The sequence below is a fragment of the Periplaneta americana genome, unplaced genomic scaffold, assembly GCF_040183065.1.
Source record: "Periplaneta americana isolate PAMFEO1 unplaced genomic scaffold, P.americana_PAMFEO1_priV1 scaffold_18, whole genome shotgun sequence".
Classification (NCBI taxonomy): domain Eukaryota; kingdom Metazoa; phylum Arthropoda; class Insecta; order Blattodea; family Blattidae; genus Periplaneta; species Periplaneta americana.
In genome coordinates, this window is record NW_027185499.1 from 602,097 (window position 1) to 623,764 (window position 21,668).

The following is a 21,668-nucleotide window of genomic DNA, read 5'->3' on the forward strand; positions in this document are numbered from 1 at the left end:
CTGCATATATATATATATATATATATATATATACAGTATATGTCTGTGGATCATGTTATGTTGAAATGTACAAAAGCTCTGTTATTAAAGCAAAATAAACAATTCCTAAATTCACTGGCGAATATGCCCCAAGCACTAATGGAAAAAAGTAATGGTTTGTCAAGCATGCAGCAAACATCTAAGTGCAATTTTTATGCGTAACTTAAGTTTTGTATACATTGCACAATCTTCAATAAAAGATGCCCCTTTCCTAGTAGGCAGGCAACACATTCAGACCAACTTGTTATGAAGAAGATTACAAGGAAGCAATGACTTCGAAAACTTTTGCATCAAAGCTAACCCCGAGTACATGAGCTCTGGAAAGACATGTGCAAGGACTTGATTTCAAAAAATGCATTTCGGAATTTCTTTGAAAAATACTGCGAAAAAAAAATTTCAGAGGAACCAACATTAAATACACACTTCATTCAAAAATAAGTTGTAAGTTATTTCATCAAGATAACCTCCCCCCCCCCCAAAAAAAAAATATATATATACATATATATGGTGGGAGTGAAATAACCCTGCAGATTTTTAGAGTGAATAGCTCATGTTGCATGTAACAAAAAACTGTAATACCAGATTGGTGGAGAGTTCACAGTTTTCTCAGAAAAAAATGTTTTTTCCTAAATGTTTAACACCCTCTTATTTGGTAACTATTGCGAATTGGATTGTAATTCTTGTCCATACTGATAGAAAATCTAATAAAGAATCATTTATCCCTCTGTCCTATTTCAATAATGTGGGCGCTTTTCGTGTAAATTTAATTAAAAAACCACTGATCGATGCATCGCAACATTGTAGCTAGAGAAGGGAGCGTAATATAGGTTTTCTATTCATTCAGCATACCCTATCGTCCCTTTCAATCTGCAAGGTTATTTCACTTCCACCTGTTCAAGACGGAAGTGACATGGTCCTAATTTTTTTTCCGTTGTGGACAGGTTTTCGTATTATTCAGGTGTGACATTAAAATGGAATATTTTGTCATTCATTTACATGAAAAACAAAATGGCATACCGCAACTGTAAGAAGTACAAAATATTCCATTTAACACTCATCACATTAAATCAGCTTTGTGTCACTTATTCCGTTGGTGAATCATCTTGATTAAAATCTCATTTTCTGTATAAATATTATCGTAACTCCCTCATTAGTCATTAAACATTACTAAAGTTTACTAATCTCATTCTATTTAATATCTAATACTGTGTGCAGAAATACTGTACTGCATATCACTGCACATTATTAATTAATTGGACTAGGAGCCATCTATTAGAAGCCTTGAATTCTGGTTTATTTAATTTCTTTCCCAGTTCAATAGCTTGCTTTACAGAACAGATCCAGAAATTGGCTTGTTCTTTGAAAGGTCATGAAGAACCCACTCTCACAACAGTTCATTTATTTCCACATAAACAGTTGCTTTCTGGTTCCTATTGTGTCACCAATATTGGCCGCACACCACTCACTCATTATGATCTTTATTTTTTAAAGTGTCACACCTGAGTTTTCCACAACTCTACTTCAATGTTATTTCACATAGACTTTGTTTCTAATTTTCCTTTATCTCGATAACTTTTACTTCTTCACTTAATGTTAATGCCACATTTTATGCAACTTTTTTTTTTACTTGGAAATCACTACACTTGCGCTCTGTTTAGCTACGACAATATACGGGTGTGAAGTGTTGAAAATCTTTGAAGGGACTCATCTGCCTAGTCAACAGAGTAATAAAATTTATCACTGACAGGCCAACACACCCTCATATTATACCCTCTAGAATTTTACAAAGAAAAATTGTTTTTATCTTAGTGACCTACATATTTCGTATAATCCTTGAAATTACTCGCTGTTTCAAAATATAGTTACAAAATATAGTGTGTCCAAAATATTGTTTCCGTTCTGAACAGTAGCAGATAGTTTCCGTTTCCGCGTTGGACAGTTTCCGTTTTATTCAGGAAAAATTACACATAATACATACAAATTTCGCCGGGACCAATAAATTGTTCCGAAATAGACAGGATTCCGGATTATTCAGGTTCCGATTTGAATAGGTTTCACTGTATATACATTCAATACACTTAACATGACAATACATGCATATTTAAATCTTAACTCTAGAGACCACACTCTTCCAATAAGTACCATAATGGCAAAAATCTAATAGAAAATACTCAACATTAAAACTAAACCATGGCTCCAGAGCAATAGTTACAGTCGATAGCATTAAGGTAAGAAGTAAAAAATGCGTTCATTTCTTCAAGATCCAATTTAACTGTGTTGGGTTGGGCCTAAAAAATTGTCTGGCAGCAATAAAAAGAAGGAAGCCGTGGAGGCTACTGAATTGTTACATCAGCTAGAAAAATTTGACACCTTATTTTATTTGGTATTTTTAAACGATATTTTTGCTCTTGCAAATTCATTATTGGAAGCACCTCAGTCTCCAAAAATGGATATTAGTAAATGTTCGTCCTTCATTAAGGCAATGATATAAAACTTTTCAAAGCTCTGAAACGAAGAAAAATTCGACAATCATGTCAAGCAATACACTTTGTAATCTAGCAATTCTATCCATTGAGAGGGAGAAAAGTTGGGATTTGTTGAAGGATCCACCATCAGCGATCGACAGATTCATTGCTAGGAAATCTCAACAGCTCCAGTTCACCTTATGAAGCGTTTGTATAGATATGCCTTGCATGATTGTTTATCATAATTTTGCATGTTATTAAATGAGACTTCCGAGAATGAGTTTCAAGAGAGTTGAAGGCAGCGGCATTGTCAGGAGATGGGTCAGGTACTTTCTAAAGCCTGCATATCTGACCCACCCAAAATAATTAGTCTGGCTACGCCACTGCTTGTGACCAGAATATTGTACGAAATGGAAATATAAAAATTGAAAATTATCCTCTGAAGAGGTGGAAAAATTCAAATATCTTGGAGCAACAGTAACAAATATAAATGACACTCGGGAGGAAATTAAATGCAGAATAAATATAGGAAATACCTCTCATTATTCGGTTGAGAAGCTTCTGTCTGCTCTCAAAAAAACTGACAGAACTTATAAAACACTTATATTACCAATTATTCTGTATGGTTGTAAAACTTGGACTATCACTTTGAGAGAGGAACAGAGATTAAGGGTGTTTGAGAATAAGGTGCTTAGGAAAATATTTGGGACAAAGAAGGATGAAGTTACAGGAGAATGGAAAAAGTTATACAACACAGAACTACACACATTGTATTTTTCACCTGACATAATTAGGAACATTAAATCCAGACATTACAATGGATTTGAGGGAGGTGGGATATGATGGTAGAGACTGGATTAATCTCGCTCAGGATAGGGACCGATGGTGGGCTTATGTGAGGGCAGCAATGAACCTCCGGGTTCCTTAAAAGCCAGTAAGTAAGTAAGTAAGTAAATCCAGACATTTGAGATGAGTAGGGCATGTAGCATGTACAGGCGAATCCAGGAATGTATATAGAGTGTTAGTTGGGAGGCCAGAGAGGATCTTTGGGAAGGCCGAGACATAGATGGGAGGATAATATTAAAATGGATTTGAGAGAGGTGGGATATGATTATAGAGACTGAATTAATCTTGCTCAGGATAGGGCAACAATGAACCTCTGGGTTCCTTAAATGCCACAAGTAAAATAAAAATTATAAATTATGATTTATTTAACGACGCTCACAACTGCCGAGGTTATTTCAGCATCACTGGTGTGCCAGAATTTTGTCCCACAGGAGTTCTTTTACATGCCACTAAATCTAGGGACATGAGCCTGTCACATTTAAGCACACTTAATGCCATCGACCTAGCCAGGATCGAACCCGCTACCTCAGGCACAGAAGGCCAGCATTATACGAACTGTGCTACTCAGGGTGACACCGTAAGTAAGTAAACCTGCCACAAAATGTCATCCTTACTGCTATCCATGTTCTTAGAAACATAGCACTTTTTGAAACGCTTCACAATTGACTCACAGCCATCCATGGTGTAAATATGTAATGGATCAGTAAGTGTCCACTTCGTTTTTTCCAATTTGCTATTGGCTACTGGTTTCAGAGCACGGTCCGTTTAAGCAATAGTCTTCAACCATTCTAAACACCCTGGTGTTCTATTTCAAGCACAAAATGGTTGCATGACTGAGGAATTTATGGTTGACTGCTTTAGGTTTGTTGTAAATAAACCCTTTAAGGATAACATGCGCAGAGTATATGGTCAGTTAGTATAGTCTCCACGTCCTATAAAGTAGACTTCTTTTATCAACAGTAATCTCACTAGACGTTTTGATTTATCTAGAGAAAATCAAAACTCTAGTGGGATTTAATTGACTATTACACGATCAGAAGAAAGTATATAAAGATTAGAAGTAACGAAGTACTCCAATACAATAAAATATTAATTGACTTACGAAAATACAACTGTCTTCAAATGTATTATTGTACCATCTCAACATTACAAATATTACGCTAGATGCATGCTAGATGGCAGTAGTGAGCAATGCCTTCTCGTCGAGAAGTTCTCGATCTATTATACACGATGGCAATGTTACTAGTCAAGAAGGCTTTGTTGATTCAGTTTCATTTTTATTAAAATGCAACATTCCACTTCAATTATCCGAATCCCAGTAATCAACGTCACTTGACAGATGATTTTCAATAAATCTTAATATTAAACAATCTCTGATACGTGACTATCCATAATATCATATGGCAGAAGCTATAACATAACCTAAATAATATACACAAGTGTTAGAAAAGCTTTAATTAACGACGATGACATAAAAAATAAACATTAATAATTTTAAAAGGAATAATTATTGAATGTACAATTTTCAAATTTGAATGTGGTTGGTGGTTCAATTGATGTTATATTGGACGTGTGCGTAATAGAAGTGGAACTCGTTGATTTAGGCCTACATGGTGTATTCAACTTATTCAGGGTTTCCGAATGGTGCTCTTCATTTATTTGCAAATCGGATTTCAGAAGATGCACAGGTATGATAAGTGGTTTTTATTAATTCATGTTCTTGAATGCCAATGCGAGTCATATTTAAAACTGCTGTGCATCGACTGGAGTGGTTTGTAATTTTATATATATATATTTTTTTTTTTGATGTCCAGAGCAGCGCAGTTTCAAATGTTGGCAAACAAAGAAACAAATGCTAGGGACGCGATAAAATTAAACAAATGCTAGGGACGCGATAAAATTGTGCGATAAGCGGCCATGATTGGTTGAAATACGTCCTTTCGTACCGTTTTATTGGTCAAAAGTAGTATGACGTAGTAAGAGTGTAATAGTCACTGAAAAATGCTAGGCTGCGATTACAATATTATAAGAATGGTTTTCACACAGCTGTTTCTATGCAAAAACATCGTAATAGATTTGGACCCATATTGTAATCATCATTACCAATATCATTTTACTTTTGAAGGAATGAATGGTGACTGCTGTTCATTGTCATACCTGCACTACAGTGCCATCACTGTCTCTAACTGTCATGTCGTAATGAACTACTAAACCTTCCAAATGTTTAACTAAGCATCTTTGGAGATATCCACTCCTACTGGTTTTCACAGCTGTATCAATTAAACCCTGAAAATAAGAAATGATTGTGTTTAAATACATACATGAAAACAAGTATCAGTATTTTCATGAATACTGTGAAATATTGTGGTTAAATACATACATGAAAATAAGTACAGTGAAACCTCTCATTTACGGATATCAAAGGGACGTAACAATCTGTCCGCATCTGGGAGGTGTCCTTTATTGGGAGGGAGGCTTCCCAATCGAACAGTAAATTCATAATATGCATTATATATCCCTCCACGCCTTAAATGAAATGTATTACTGAAGTTTAATTCTAAATACGGTCTACTGTACTGCAGTAAATTCTTTGCAACTTTGAACTACAGTAGATAAGACCGCAAAAGGAAAATACAGTACTGTACTATGCAATTTTATTCTAGGTCTACAGTTATGCAGTACTGTAATTTACAGTTTTCAACTTAACCTTTACGTTCAGGTGCCACGTCTCTTGAAACAGAACAACTGATTGAAGTGAAGAGAATAATCCTACTAACCCTATCATGTGTTGAATACAATTTCACGATCGCGGAAGTCTTGGACCCATCAGACAGGTTAAATTTAATGACTTTGTTTATCCACCCACTTCCAGCTAAGAAGGGGTAGCCGGCTGGGCTAGTGGTAGCCTATGAGACCCTTATTGTCTTCTTTCACGTTAAGGAATTTCTGTGCAGTTCTCAAAACTACATTTTCCATTTTTGTAACACATTAGGTCTTCAAATCCAAGTTCTGTCTGCAGTCAGGAGGTAAAGCAAGTTTTTGGGACTGTGAAACAGCTGTCCGTGTCCGTGTCTGAGAGTGTCCGTAAACGAGAGTTTAATTTATCATTATTTCTATATTATTTCAGTTGGGACATAAAAATCTGTCCGTATTTGAGAAGTGTCCATATCTTGGGGGTGTCTGTAAGGAGAGGATTCACTGTATCAGTATTCTCATGAATACTGTGAAATATTGTGGTTAAATACATACATGAAAACAAGTATCAGTATTCTTATGAATACTGTGAAATATTGTGGTTAAATAGATACATGAAAACAAGTATCAGTATTCTTATGAATACTGTGAAATATTGTGGTTAAATACATGAATGAAAACAAGTATCAGTATTCTCATGAATACTGTGAAATATTGTGGTTAAATACATGAATGAAAACAAGTATCAGTATTCTCATGAATACTGTGAAATATTGTAGTTAAATACATACATGAAAACAAGTATCAGTATTCTTATGAATACTGTGAAATATTGTGGTTAAATACATGAATGAAAACAAGTAACAGTATTCTTATGAATACTGTGAAATATTGTAGTTAAATACATACATGAAAACAAGTATCAGTATTCTTATGAATACTGTGAAATATTGTGGTTAAATACATGAATGAAAACAAGTATCAGTATTCTTATGAATACTGTGAAATATTGTGGTTAAATACATACATGAAAACAAGTATCAGTATTCTTATGAATACTGTGAAATATTGTGGTTAAATACATACATGAAAACAAGCATCAGTATTCTTATGAATACTGTGAAATATTGTAGTTAAATACATACATGAAAACAAGTATCAGTATTCTCATGAATACTGTGAAATATTGTAGTTAAATACATACATGAAAACAAGTATCAGTATTCTTATGAATACTGTGAAATATTGTGGTTAAATACATGAATGAAAACAAGTATCAGTATTCTTATGAATACTGTGAAATATTGTAGTTAAATACATACATGAAAACAAGTATCAGTATTCTTATGAATACCGTGAAATTGAAAACAAGTATCAGTAAAATAAGTATCAGTATTCTTATGAATACTGTGAAATTGAAAACAAGTATCAGTATTCTTATGAATACTGTGAAATATTGTAGTTAAATACATACGTGAAAACAAGTATCAGTATTCTTATGAATACTGTGAAATATTGTGGTTAAATACATGAATGAAAACAAGTATCAGTATTCTTATGAATACTGTGAAATTGAAAACAAGTATCAATATTCTTATGAATACTGTGAAATATTGTGGTTAAATACATACATGAAAACAAGTATCATTACTCTTTGTCCCTTGTGGCAGCTCACGAATAGCGAGATTTCTAAATTCTGTAACGGTTCTTTCAAACTGCTCTAATTTCTGTTGTAGCCATGACAGATCAGTGATTCTTTTTTTTTAAACTGCTGAATTTAAGTTAGTGCATGGCCTGTAGTAAAATGTAAGGAATGACGTTTGAGCCTACCTGGGGCCTCTTTAAATCTGCAGTGTTGCACTAAAATGCTTATTTCTCGAAAACCATGTATCAGTTTTACATAAAATAAACACATTCTTAACCTAAAAACCTAAAGAATTAAAGTACAAAATGAAGTCAAATTTAAAAGTGACAAAATTGATCATACCAGTCATACCTGAACTGTTGAAAAAGGCGTAAAATGAATAAGAAAAAAATGTGTCACGTTTATAATACCAATTTTTTTATCCGTACCTCTCTTCCAGCCATACAATGGAAAAAAAATTCCTGTGGCTTGATACCAGTCATGAACCTGCCATCCACAAATCCTCCGGCCCTTGGCGACGTGTCGTAGCGAGGAAAGCTTGGGAGTGCCTTGCCTGACGCCATGTGCGGAGGCCTCTTGCCTTCCAGTTCAATCTGACCCAGCAGGCAGGAGATCTGCATAGCATTCACAGCTGAACCCTTGGCACCAGTCTGAATCATAAGCTGCAAGTTATTGCGGGGAAATCTCTTCAAAAGCCCCCCTGGAATGCACGCCCTATAGCCAGAACAGATTAAATGATGTTAGCACATTTTAAACTTTTTTTTAACCTGTATTTAATTTCAAATTGTAATTTCATTAACATACAATAGTTACATGCTGCATATCAGTGCGGTGTGCGGTGTCTGCTTCCTTAGGGTAGGCTTTTCCTTTAGAGAGATAACTCAATGTCACTACTACGACAATATTTTATAATCCAGCTTTAGAAGTATATTATGTATTACTTACTGACTTTTAAGGAACCTGGAGGTTCATTGCCACCCTCACATAAGCCCGCCATTGGTCTCTATCTTGAGCAAGATTAATCCATTCTCTATCATCATATCCCACCTCCCTCAAATCCATTTTAATATTATCTTCCCATCTACGTCTCGGCCTCCCTAAAGGTCTTTTTCCCTCCGGCCTCCCAACTAACACTCTATATGCATTTCTGGATTCGCCCATACGTGCTACATGCCCTGCCCATCTCAAAAGTCTGGATTTAATGTTCCTAATTATGTCAGGTGAAGAATACAATGAGTGCAGTTCTGTGTTGTGTAACTTCCTCCATTCTCCTGTAACTTCATCCCTCTTAGCCCCAAATGTTTTCCTAAGCACCTTATTCTCAAACACCCTCAACCTATATTCCTCTCTCAAAGTGAGAGTCCAAGTTTCACAACCATAAAGAACAACCGGTAATATAACTGTTTTATAAATTTTAACTTTCAAATTTTTTGTCAGCAGACTGGATGATAAAAGCTTCTCAACCGAATAATAACAGACATTTCCCATATTTATTCTGTGTTTAATTTCCTCCCGAATATCATTTATATTTGTTACTGTTGCTCCAAAATATTTGAACTTCTCCACCTCTTCAAAAGATAAATTTCCAATTTTTATATTTCCATTTCGTACAATATTCTCGTCACGAGACATAATCATATACTTTGTCTTTTCGGGATTTACTTCCAAACCTATCTCTTTACTTGCTTCCAGTAAAATTCCCGTGTTTTCCCTAATCGTTTGTGGATTTTCTCGTAACATATTCAAGTCATCCGCATAGACAAGCAGCTGATGTAACCCGTTCAATTCCAAACTCTCTCTGTTATCCTGGACTTTCCTAATGTCACACTCTAGACCATATTATGTATTATGTTCATTAAATTATTCTAGCAGATTTCGACAATGAGCACAAAACTAATCAAGAAATAACACAACATTTTAAAGAATTGTATATTGTTTACTTGAAGAAAAACTCCATTCTTTCCTTTTGCTTCATAAGCTCATTGATACCGTCACTGTAAAATGTTGCAGAATTTTAAGTGCTTGTAGCTTCTTCTTCTTCTCTACTGACATCAAGGCTGGGTTGTTCAATCTTTCTTACTCTTGAGTCGATCGTTCAAGTGATTTCATTCGACTGATGCTAATGTGTTGGTTATGAACAAAACAAATGATGTCAACTCATACAGTTCAGACTGCTGTGTGTAGTCGCTTAAATTTCAGTTCATGAGGATATTTACCACGAATAATTTTTTCATATTGATTTATATTAAAATATTGAAAATATGCCACCTATTTTTTATGTTTTAATTTCACATCCACGATTCTGACATAGGCTTTCCCACAGTTACAATTTCGCTTTTTCATTGAAAGAACGGCAATCAAATGACTTTTTCAGGATTTATTCTATTGTGTACTTATTTTAAGTCATTATATGACACTCACCCTTCAATTTACACTTTTGCATCAATAATGAAACATTATTCACTTCTATTTTTACATACCAATACTCTTGGAATTAGAAATCACTGCCAAAGCACATCTGCTTAGTGCCTACTGGACCGACATAACAAACCAAATGGTTGCATACAGAGAGTAAGCAAGCCAACGAGGCAAGATAGAAGACAAGAGAAAACGAGTTGCGGCATACATGATCATGGTTCTGATAGCTGACCATACAGTAGAGCTCGTTGCATTGCCTGCAAGACAGCGCAAAGTTAGACTAGCTTTGAAAGAAAAAGTAATTTATGTAAAAAAAAAATGGATATTTATTAGCTTCTGAAGCTAGTAATATCTTTAAATAGAATTTATTGTTAATATTAATAAAGCCAGGTTAGGTGCAGCATACATAGCCTATCCTGAATGAACGCCATTGCTGTATGATTTTTCTGCTGTGTCTTATTCTGTCTGTTAAAGTATCTTGTATCAGGCAAGATATGAAGACATTTTAGACAAACTAAAGTTGCATTAACAATTTGTATATAATTAACATATCAACTATAATGGTCAATCACAGAATACGTATATGTCAGCACAATTTCAAAACAAATTTTATAATACAAGCCCACTGGAAGAAGTTATAAAAATGGAACAGAGCTATACACATTACTAGGCATCTATATGACAGATACTGTAAAATACCTCGTAACCAGCACCCAAATATCCGGCAATACCAAAACAATGGCACTTTTGGCAGGGCAAAAAAAAGTTCAAATCTGTCACATTACTACAGTCTGGACTGTCAGTGTTGCCACATTAGGAAGTTCGCACAAACTTTCGTTTTCAGTGAATATTCAAACATAAAATTTGTTTATTATGTGTTTTGTGTATTGTGTGATGTGTTTTAACAAAAAAATCTACACAGTTTTTATGTTTATGTAATTATGTTTGGGCTGTCAGTGTTGCCACATTAGGAAGTTCACACGAACTTTTGTTTTCAGTAAATATTCGAATCTGAAATTAGTATATTATTTGTGTTGTGTGATGTGTTATAAAGAAAATCCACACAGCTTTTATGTTTATTAATTATGTTCAGGCCATCAGTGTTGCCACATTAGGAAGTTCGCATGAACTTTCGTTTTTAGTGAATATTCGAACCTAAAATTTGTTTATTATATGTGCTGTGTGATGTGTTTTAATAAAGAAAATCTACACAGTTTTTATGTTTATTTAATTATGTTTGGGCTGTCAGTGTTGCCACATTAGGAAGTTCGCATGAACTTTCATATTCAAACCTAAAATTAGTGTATTATTTGTGTTGTGTCATGTGTTTTAATAAGGAAACTCCACACAGTTTCTATGATTATTCAGTTATGAGCAAGTGATAGAGAAATAAGCTTCACATGGCTCCAGTTTCAACATTTGGCACCATGAAATACGTACATATTGGTATTTATTCAATTATCCAGCAAAATCTTGTATCCGGAACTAGCCTGGTGCTGGATATGAGGGATTCTGCTGTAATGATAATATGAAGTCCCTTTATGTGTTGCTGGAAAGGTCATGGTAAAATGATGAATTGGTAGGATGGCAGTCTAAATGGGAATAAAGCAACTCCACCCCAACTGTAATCCTTGCCCAAATCTCCTTCTTCGATATAGGCATAAGCCTGCTTTTCTTTCCAACTTATATACATAATGTATATATTGATAATAATACAAAGCTTTCTAATATATTCTCTTTGGTCATCCTTGTTCCCTTTTCCTTCCTAGCATCTTTTCCCCTTTTTCTGAGGAGGGCATGAAGGCTTGCACCTCAACCTGAGGCATATTGTGCCACTCATTATGGAAGTCGTCAGAAGTACACTGCTGTGAGTATCGCGATTCACTGTTTGGAGCCATGAATTTAGCTACAACCCCCACTCTGATGGACTCAGAAACTTCTGTCCCTTTGTGACTTCAGTAGTTTCCTTTGCTAGATGTTATCTGTATGCAAATAATGGTACTACCACAGTCTAGTATATACAGTCACGAAGCTTGAGTTGTTGAGGGTACTAGGAACAAAAGACTGTGCCAGTACAATTTCGCATTGTCTGTGATGAGGTGATAGTAGCGATCCCAGTGGTTAGCAACTATCTGTGGATGGATACTCCCTACGTATCAAGCTTCGTGACTGTATATACTAGACTGTGGTACTACCTCCCTGCTGCATCCTATATATTGACCTAAAGATCATGTTACTGTAGGTATCGTGATTCACCATTTGGTGCCATCTATCGATTCAGTCGCACATCACTCATGTCCAACAGTCTGTTATGAAAGCCTCTCCATCCCCCTGGGACTTATGCAGCTCCCTCATCTGTGTGGAAATAAAAGCACTACATCTGCTGAACCTTCGATCAGCCTGAAACTACTGAAAGGTGATAGACCATTCACAGATATGACAATAGTCACTATGTAGTGTAGTCTTATAATGGTTGTAAAAATCTCATTTGAGTGGAATTTTATACTTTGTATTCAGTATGTAAGTCTGACTGCGTACAATCATGAGTAATGTTACGCAGAATATAATGTGTGAAGTAATGGGAATCATTCATCTGATGATACTGCAATCATTATGCGTAATGTTCGAGATGATTCATCACCTGTTAGTTTTTCCTATGAATACAAAGGCATTCATAATACAGTACATTCAAACATCTATGAATGCGAACCTTATTTATGAACCATCTCTAGAATATCAAAACAATTTATTTCCATGATTATTCCAAAAGTGTATTAGGCAATTAATGAAGTTTTAACTTTTTCTAATCACTATTATTTGTAATAATGTATGCATCTAATTCTCTTGACTTCGCAATAAAGTTGTGCTTTTCAATATTTTGAGTCTATGAGTGTTACAGATGTCTATATGGTACATATCCATCTCTGTTTCCTGATGGCACAGAAGACCATGGTGCAAATTGATAGGGAGGATGCCAGGGATTGTCCCTTCTGGAGAATTTGGTGTCTGTTGCTGAAATGACAATAATTTATCCCTGCCAGGGACAGCATTTATCTCCTTTAGGTGCCTAATTTATAGTTCCTTAGACAATAAGATATATAAACAATTATTAGATGATTTATTGCAATGTTTTGAATTAAGATGTACATCTTCAGAACCTACTCGAATTTTTGTAAATAAGAACGGTCATATGTCATCGTCTAAGATTGATTATATAATTACTAACGCTTTTGATAGCTCTTACACAAGTTGTTCAACCTAATCTTGGTGACCATCTGGCTTTAATTTATAATATCAATCTAGCTAGTCAAATGATTCCTGTCGAATCGGAAGTAAAAAGTTTTAGGAAAATAACAAATGATGGTTTAACTGGTCTAAGGTCTACTGTTGATGCTTTAGATTTTGATACGATGTATGAATTGAATATTAATGCAGACAACTTGTTTACTAAATTAATGAATATGATTACTGGTGCTATTGATATAAATTTACCTATGTTGACTGAAACTTATACAAAAAACAAATACCAAAAAGTATAACCATTGGATTACTCCTGAGGTTTTAAAATTGAATGATGAAATTAGGAATATACTTTTGTTAACAAACAATTTCCATAACAATCTTGATTTACTTCAATTATATAGAAACAAAAAGAAGGCTTACAAGAAATTAATCTTTAGTGAAAAAAGTAAATACTTTGATCAACTTATTTGTAATTCTTCTAACAAACCAAAACAAATTTGGAAACTGGTAAATAGTAAATTAAACAGAAAGAAGCCTGTAGAATGTATTACTATTGTACATAATAATGACAGGGTATCAAATAAGACTGATGTTGCCAAGGCATTTTGATTGTATTTTTCAACCAATGTGGAGGATGCACTGAATGAATATTTTGGTCCAAGCAAATCTACGTTATGCACCAAATCTTTAGGAATTAATAATAGTTTTGTTTTCTATGATACTGATGCTAATGAGATTGTTAAAACAATTCAATCGTTAAAAAATACTAATAGCACTGGTATTGACGATAGTTCCTTGAAACTATTAAGAGTGATCAGTGACATTATTGCATCTCCTCTAGCCTTCGTATTTAACCATTGCATTAATAATGGAGTTTTTCCATCCTTATTAAAAACTGCTCTTGTTAAACCAGCTCATAAGAAAGGTGATTCTACTGATGTAAGAAACTATAGACCTATACCATTGTTAAGCACGATTTATAAAATATTTGAACGGTTAATATATAATAGAATGTTACAATTTTTATTAAAATTTAATTTAATTACTCCTTATCTACATGGTTTTCTCCCTGGTAAATCAACAGAAACTGCTCTTTACGAATTTAATAACTATATTTATGAAAACCTTGGTGAAGGTAAACATGTAGCTAAGGCATTTGATAATTTGGACTTCAATTATATATGATTAAATTAAAAGCCTTAGGTTTTAGAGGTACATTTTTAGCATTTTTAAAATCATACTTGTCTGATTGAAAAATATGTGTAAATATTAATGGTATTCTTTCTAATGAGTTTTATATAAATATGGGAGTCCCTCAGGGTTCTGTACTTGGACCTCTTATATTTTTACTTTACGTAAATGATTTGACTAATTATATAATTGTTTAAAATTTGTTAATAGACCCATGAATATAAATTTTCCATGTCAGTTGGGGGATATATCGACCCGAAGCCAACACAGTACTAAATTTCTTGGCATAATTATGGATAATCTATTGACTTGGAATGAGCATTCTGATTTTATTGCTAAAAACCTTGTTCTGCTAATTTTGCTGTATTGCAACTGAGAGCTATACTAAACACCAAAATATTGATTTCAATTTACTATTCACTTGCTTGACAAGCATACTGAAGTATGCGGTATTGGTCTTCTTTAGGTTTTATTATGATACTCTCTCTGATCGAAGAACGAAGATATTTCTTAATGAAGATTCTCCACGAGCATCAGCTATTTTAAATCAATAATATAATTAAGCAATTGCGATCGTCTTCTTTTCTTTTCTAGCAGTAATACCAATTGTATTCCACTATGGTTTAACTTAACCGAGACTCTGTAATACAGCACGTAGAGTTAAACTCACGGTTAGGTTTAACATAATCTTTATATTAACCATATTTACAAAACCGGACCTTAAACAATCATCCCTATCAAAGGAGGTAAGCACAATAACACTCAGGCTGAGATGCAAGCCATCAGACACTCCTCTGTGACAAAAAAATACAATGAAAATGGCTGTATTACAGATTATTAAAATTTAATTATATGCGAATTTGGCCTTCACTCATTAAAAACATTTACTATTTACAGTATTTTCAGCATATTTATTACAGCCAATTTGATGGGACAAAAGCACAACGATGTTACAATGGCCTTCATGTTTCAAGCCATACTCTCCCATCAGATTTTCACTGTACTTGTTCCTCTAAGATATCCAGATACTCCAGCACCTCTCGCTCAGACTTGTTCTTCGAGTCCTATTACTAATAACTTGTTCCATCCCTTTTCCATTTACCTCGTGTTTGCTTATTTGTTCTTCAGATACTGGTACGAATTTTTTTTCACCTAATCATATTTGTTAATTTGTTATGCACACAGTCACTGGTGTTTATGTCAGTGGCAACTATAATGACAGCAATAGTGATGGTGGTAATGTGTACACACAAGCCTTCAAATCTATTGTGACGGCAGGCCGAATATTCTAGTCGTTCCTGGTCGCTTCGGGGAACTTCGTGCGCATCCGGCAGAAGAGAGGGGGCGCGAGGAGGTGGAGCGGCACGTGGTGAAGGGAGAGGGGGAGAAAACCGACTGCGACGGACGTAAAGGAAGTCTGGAGTCTGAGTGATGGGGAGACCGAGAATCGCCCAGAAACAGAAACTTCCAGGGTCGAAGGTTCGCGAAGTGTGATTTAACTAATAAAAATCGAGCAGCCTTCGAAGAGAGCCAGTTCAGTTTAGAACAGCGAGTCAACTTGTGAGGCAGCAGTGAACGTCAAGGAAGCCAGCCTTCGAGACCTGGGTTCAACTTGAGGAGGACCGCAACTGTGACAGTGACCAGGGAGTGCGGCGTATCCAGAAGTCTTGAGTTCGAGTGCAGTGGACTGTCTCTGGAAGTCTTGGGTTCGATATACTGTGAACTTGAGTGAATGAGCTAGAAGAACTAGCTAAGGCAATGAACTGTGAACTGAGAACTGACAGTTTTGCTTTGTAAATAGTGCTTTGTGAACATTAGTTGAGATTAGCAGTACATTGTTGTTCTCAATAATCCAAGTGAATTGTCACTGTCGTCTGTGGAGTGCAATAACGAATACTGTGTGTGCTGTGTGGAGTGAAATACCCATTGTTGACGGGAGTGTTTAAATTCAGTTATAGAAAATCATTATTGTTGTGAATAAAAGTTACATTATTGTTTGAATTAAAAGTCACACTATTAATAAACGAAAGCTACAGTGTTTCAGAAATATCTCACTGAAACATACCTGTTTATTTTATTTGTGTAGTCATCAAGCAAATTCTTATATGAGCCATCAATAATTGCTCTTCCTATGGCTTTGTCCTGATACACTTCATCCATTTTCTGATTCATCTCTTCTCGTGATGTTGTTTCTGGAAGGTTAAGTGCAGTTTTCACAGCAGTGTCACCTATCTGAAAATTGTGAGACATAAGTTCATTAAATAAAAATTATTTATATATAAAAAAATTATACAATCTTTGAAAAAAAAATCTTTTATACTATAGCATCAAATGTAAGAGTGAAGGATTTTAACATTCATTTATGGAGACGACTTTGTACAAATTCTAAAAATCCTAAAATATAAGAAAGATGAAACAAGAGGATGCAAGAAAACATCTTTAAAAAGCTATGTCAAATTTTATATTTACTATTTTAACTGTTATATTTGCAAAACTTTTCATATTTACATTATATAAAAAAAAGTTAATTTATAGCTCTACTGATGAAATCTGATCCTTGTTTCTGCATCATTTTCCACTTTTAGTTGAAAGGAATACTGTCACAAAGTAAAGTAAAACTTACATTTCTAGCATCTCTAATGATATTGGACCTCCACTTTTCTGCAGCACCCACAACAAGAATGTCTTCAACACCAAGTGAGAAACCTTCAATTTTTAGAAAAGCATTGAAAAGCTTTGCAAACGAATTCAACAATGCACCAGAATATGTTCCACCATACAGCTGGAAAACACAATGAAATATAAACAAGTTTCTATTAACAAAAATGATCAGTCAAATATAAAGCAAGAACAGTCATTTTTCACCATTCAAAAAGTTGTGAAGTAGCATTATACACCTAAGCTTGCTGTGTATCTTCAAATCTCCTAACAGCACAGTTTTTATTAGCATGGACACCATTAACTAGTTGGATGTATTCAATACCGTTACTAGAATACAACTACTAGATAATTCATTGATAGTTTTCGCCCTTCCTTCTGATTTGTAAAACGAATTCAGTCAACTATTTTCATATTATCGCACAATTTGAAAATTAATTATACAACAATTTGAATTGCATGCTTTTGTTGTAATCATACGAGGGTGGTTCGATATGTAAGGCACAGATCCGACTTATATCAACATGTTTCACAAAATCTGGGGCAGGGAGAGGGGAAATAAAACAAACATTCCACACAGTCACCATTAAGATTCAAACAAGTTCAAACATTCCTTCATAGGGTTTTCCTGTCCAAGGAAAATTAAATAATGCAAAACTCCAGTTTTCAATGTGTTTTAATCCTTAAATAATTTTCTGGATAAGAAGTTCTTGAATGGACCAAAGAGGTGAAAATATGATGGTGCCAGATCAGGACTACGAGGTGGATGCAGCAGAAATTCCCACTTGCACTTTTCCAAGCTTTTGCCTGGTTTGATGTGAGGTAGTGCACCACCATGCAGAAATCTCTCACGAGCATGTAACCCTGGCTTATTCAATCAATATGTTGAGAGTGTCACAGTATGTCACCATTGAAGGCCTTAAAAATCCTAGAGTAATCGCAATTATTATCACAGAAGTAAACACTGAAATAATGAAACAATTGTCTCTAGAGACAATTAATATTAGGTACCCTCCACAAAACTGGCTTCATTTATACACTGACGGATCCTTGATCTCCAGAGAACAAGGTGCCGGTGCAGGTGTTACGTGCTGTCTCTTCTCACTTTATAGATCTCTTGGGTATGGAACAACAAGTTTTGATGGTGAAATCATTGCAATAAGTGAAAGTCTCAGGAATCTTCTATGCCACATCAATAAATTTAGGAATGCAGTTATATTGTCAGACTCCAAAGCAGCTATTCTATCAATAGTCTCTAAACACACACCTTCATCTCAAACAGCAGAAATAACTAAAATGCTCTCTCAATTAATATCACTCAATAAAAGAATTGTATTCCAATGGATACCATCCCATTGTGGAATCCTGGGAAACGAGAATGCGGATGCTTTAGCAAAGAAGGGCAGCACTGCTACTTACAGACCTGTTACTAAATCTAAGTATTACCCTGTGAAAAGATTTATTAAATCTACATACTTAGACTTCAACAAACAAAATTTGATAACACAATCACAAGGGAAAAAATGGAACTCGCTGCATCAAAATCCACAGTTAATTCCCGATTTGCCACGAAAATCGTCTGTAGCTGCATTTAGATTGGCAACAGGCCATGATTGTTTGGCCAAACACCTGTATAGAATTGGAATGTATCAGTCCCCTAACTGCCCATTGTGCAACTCAAACCAAGAAATGGATTCGGAACACCTCAAAATCTGTGCTTCAGTGGCTGGCCATGATAATATCTTTGAAAAATATTGGAGTGCAAGAGGTCAAATGACTTTATTGTCAAATGCCTGGCATTAGAAAACAACAACTTTTTTTTTTTTCAGATGACTGAACTTCGAATTTCTTACATCACTGAAGCGAACTCTAAACCCATGTTTCATCTCCCATAATGCTGCTTTCCAAAAAAGGGTTTTCTTCCTCTCAGTAGTAATGGTAGAGATTTTGCAGTGATGCAACCTTTCTTTTGCTTTTGTGTTCCTCAGTCAGCAATTTCAGAACCCAGCACGTGGATACTTCACATAAATTTAAGCCTGAGATTATTTCATGAAGAATCCCCTTTGGAATGTTCATCACTGCTTCAATTTCACGGACTTCGATTCTTCAAATGTCCCTTATCAAACCTTCGACAACAGCACACTTGTCATCTGTATGCAAGGTTCCTGGCCTGGCCCTCTGTTGCTCTGGACCATCATTCAGTTTCATTTGATCATCTTGAAATTTGTTGCAAACACACACGTACTTACTTCTTTTCAACATAAAATGTCTTGCCCATAAAAGTCACTAACCTGCGATGATATTATAAATTTGTGTATAGATAGAGAGCAGCTGCTATGGTGAAAAATTTTCAGGGGCAGGAAATTTTTAAATAACAAATCTATGTCTTAAGTTGGAAGACCACTATTATTCGTTTCTTAATATATGTTGAATTAACGTGATATCTAGACTACAAGAAGAGTTTCCAATAGTCGACTATGGAAACTTGTGTTTTTCGACAATTTTCAGTGCAAATAACACCTATTATTCATTTGTAGCACTATATGAACAGCGTGTAGTTATTCAATTATCTACAAAAATAAAATGTAGATGTGGGAATTTTCAGATAATTTTAAGATAACTGTAATTTGCAGATAACTGTGTTTATAAATGATAGTGGCAGCTGTTCTTTTGTACACATGGGACAGTGGATAGTTGAACACTCACACTAGGTCACATGTGGGAGAGATCAGACTGCGGCATGTTTACATCTTTCAGCTCTCCACTGCGCCAAGTGCTCAGCAGAGCACACCTTCTCACGGCTGAGAAGATAAAAAAATGATTTGCGCACAAACATAACTCAGAACTACCTCACTAGCTATCATCTCCATAGAGGACAACATTTTGGAGAAAATGAGCTTGTCCAAATTCAATGATCAGTTTGCTCAGCAGAAGATGTTAGAAAGCTGTATATTGTCATACAGAACTCATAGGGTTTGACACAGAATATGTCTTTCCCCGCAATGGGTATGGAAACCTGTTCCAGTATCCGTGGCGAAACAAAAAATGACAGAATTTAAAATGCTTCCTCTAACAAGACTATCTGCCACAGCCAAATGCTAACGTTATTAGTAGTTAGGCCACGCAGCAATGTAACTTGTGTGATCACAACCAATGTTGCCATCTTCCCTTGTTACGAGCATGAGAGCACAAAAGTTGTGTGTAAAATGAACAGTGCCACGCAGTCTATCTCAACACTGAGGGCAGCTACAGATGTGTGCAACCGCTGGTTTGATTTGTAATTGCGAGTTCTGCAATATTAAAGTGATAATAGACATGTACGATACACTTTGAGAGAACTACAGTGAAAAATTTGTTGTGAACTGGGACTAATTTCAGAATGTTTCCTTATATGAAGTGAAAATATATTGTTGTTCAAATGCCTAGATGTTTGGCAATGAAGCCATTAGTCCTCTTGCACGCCAATATTTTTGAGGTATAGAATCTTCTTCTTGTATTGCACAACATACAAAAGGGAGAGTGAAGCGAAAATATGTTGCATGCTTCACATTCATTACTTCTGTTATCGTATCTTCCATTAGAAAACCGACACGAAAATAAAACATTCAAACCAACACAACTGAGGTGGATAGACGCAAAGAGGTGTAAGTGACATTTTAAAAAAATGATTTACGTGCCTCCAGGGTAAACTAAAGCATTTAAAATTTCAGTGGTAAAGGGATGTCTTTTATCCACATTGCACATTAACATTTAAAATTGTTGTTGTTGTTGTCTAGTGCCTTGCATTTAGCAATGAAGCCATTAGCAGTCGTGCTTTCCAATACTTTTGAACTGTAGTTTCTTCTGATCTTAATGCTTCACAGGTCTTCAAGTGGTCTTCATTCATTTCTGCTGGATCGTTACACAGGATACATATTGGTGAAGCTGAGATACCTATTCTGTAGAGATGACTTGCTAGACAGTCATGATTTGTCAATAGTCTGAAGGCTGCAACTGCTGTTTTCCTTGGTCTCTGGGGGATTATATCTGGGTTGGAAAGTAGTGTAATCCATTTTTTGTCTTTAGCATTTGATTCTATTTCTTGTAGGTATGAATGAGAAAATTTTGTAGTGATCAAGCGTTTTATTGAGGAATATGAGAAATTAAATTTAGACTTTTGTTTTATTGTCGTGCCTTTCTTGGCAAGTGTGTCTGCGGTTTCATTCCCTATGACTCCACAGTGTGCTGGAATCCATTGGAGATGGACAATCTTATTAACTTTTTGGAGTTGTGTTAACATTTTGTAGCATTCTCTTATTTTTGTTGACTTCTTTGTAGCATTTGAACATATTCCCTGAATTGCAGCTTTAGAATCTGAAAGAATTACTGTCTTGTTATATTTATTTAAGGGAAGATTTAATAATTGGCAGAGAGCAATTAAAGTTCACAGAATTTACGAAAGCTTAGTAACTTTTAATCACATTTCTAGA

General features: G+C 35.0%; 1 pseudogene; it reads right to left on the minus strand.

Moving 5' to 3' along the window:
• Positions 1 to 21,668, minus strand: part of LOC138693705 (DNA-directed RNA polymerase I subunit RPA1-like) — a 134,440-nt pseudogene that overhangs the window by 45,621 nt on the left and 67,151 nt on the right.